Source organism: Belonocnema kinseyi, chromosome 5, assembly GCF_010883055.1.
Source record: "Belonocnema kinseyi isolate 2016_QV_RU_SX_M_011 chromosome 5, B_treatae_v1, whole genome shotgun sequence".
Classification (NCBI taxonomy): domain Eukaryota; kingdom Metazoa; phylum Arthropoda; class Insecta; order Hymenoptera; family Cynipidae; genus Belonocnema; species Belonocnema kinseyi.
In genome coordinates this window covers 23,635,976-23,637,638 of record NC_046661.1, presented here as the reverse complement: position 1 = coordinate 23,637,638, position 1,663 = coordinate 23,635,976, and positions in this window count along the sequence as shown.

Below are 1,663 nucleotides of genomic sequence, written 5' to 3'. Positions count from 1 at the left end.
CTGGGTACAGCACATAGAGTTGCAAATGGAAGAGACCCTCTTCTTAAAATGGTCAGGAATCACGAGGAAGTAGGCAAAGAAGCATTTCTGTACAAAGCAGCGAAGGAGGCTGCTGAAACACTCGGACTTGACTTCAGTATTAGGGGTGAGCAATATAAATCAAATCTAATCCAACTCGAGTACTCACTCCTGAAAGCCCGGATTAAGAAAGCACAAGAGAAAAACTTTCGTGAACAGCTCCTAGATAAGAGGATGCACGGTATCTTCCACAGAAATGTGAAGGATCAGTCAATGTCTTGTGAGCTAACGTTTGATTTCCTTAAATCGCCCGGATTGAAGTCTGGTGCAGAGGGTATCATTTTTGCATGCCAAGACGGTGTCATTTCCACCTTAACATACGGTCGCCACATTTTGAGCCAAGACATTCCCGATGATAGCTGCAGGGCGTGCCATGCACACCCCGAGCATTTAGCTCACATACTATCTAGTTGTCCAACACACGCAGAAACGACCTACATTCAAAGGCAGAATGCGGCACTAAGAGTACTTTATTACCATCTCGGTCACTCTTACGGCATTCACCTTAATATCGCTCCTCTAAATGCTCCTAGGGAAATTGAGTCAATTGTCGAGAATGGGAAGTGCCGTATATACTGGAACTTTATATTCTCGATAATTGTTTCTATTGCTCACTAGAGGCCTGACGTGGTTCTTCTTGACTTCGAGAAGCGAACCATGTTTATTTATCGAATTTTCGGCACCAGCTGACAAAAACATTATAGCCAATTAGAATGAAAAGAAAGAGAGGTATCGAGACCTTATAAGGGAGTTGCAACGATTGTACCCGGAATATTCTGTTAAACTGATCGTCCTTATCATCGGCGCTCTTGAAGGTGCCAAGCTTTCACTTGCTAATAGCCTAAAAAGCATCCCTGCGTGTCAACAATATGCTAGAACACTTGCGGGAAAAATGCAGAAGGCGGTTGTCCTTGGGTCGCTCCTTGTGCTTAGGGTCCACGAGGCCTTTGCTGGATCGTCGTATTGATTCCTTTACAGACTGTAATCACCTATCTCACGGTTGTGAGACGTGCTTATGGCTGAAATTTTACCGCGGTTTCGCTGGAAGCGTGTGCAATTTTTAATATTAGCACCCGCTCCCGGCGAAATCCTGCGGTTGTCCTTATGACAAAATTTTTAATTATATATATCTTTTCTTGTGTGTTTATTTTAGGCCTATATCTTTGAATTTACAATAAAAAGCGAGCCCCCCCCCCTCCCCGGTTCAAAATCTCGGCGTTATTTTTAGTTTGTAGGTTTAAATTTCCTTTATTTTCTTTCTTTTAGCGTGAAATTATAATAAATTGCTATGAATTACTTATCTTTAAGTACGTTTCGGGATTTCCTAGTAACTGCATATCGAAGCACAATTTTAAGAAAGTGCATTTATACCAAATTGAAAATTTTCTATTTTGCTTTTTCTCCTGCCGAGTATATAAGAGACCGCTCTCTTTCAGATATGCCACGGAGCAGTTAAGGAGAATACAAGATAATGTAAGGGTCGACTTACGACTGCGTCATATCCGAGAGTCGTTAAAAATCGTCCTGTTTAAGATTCTCCGAAAACCCATAAATACTCACACGCACACACGCACACACGCACAAA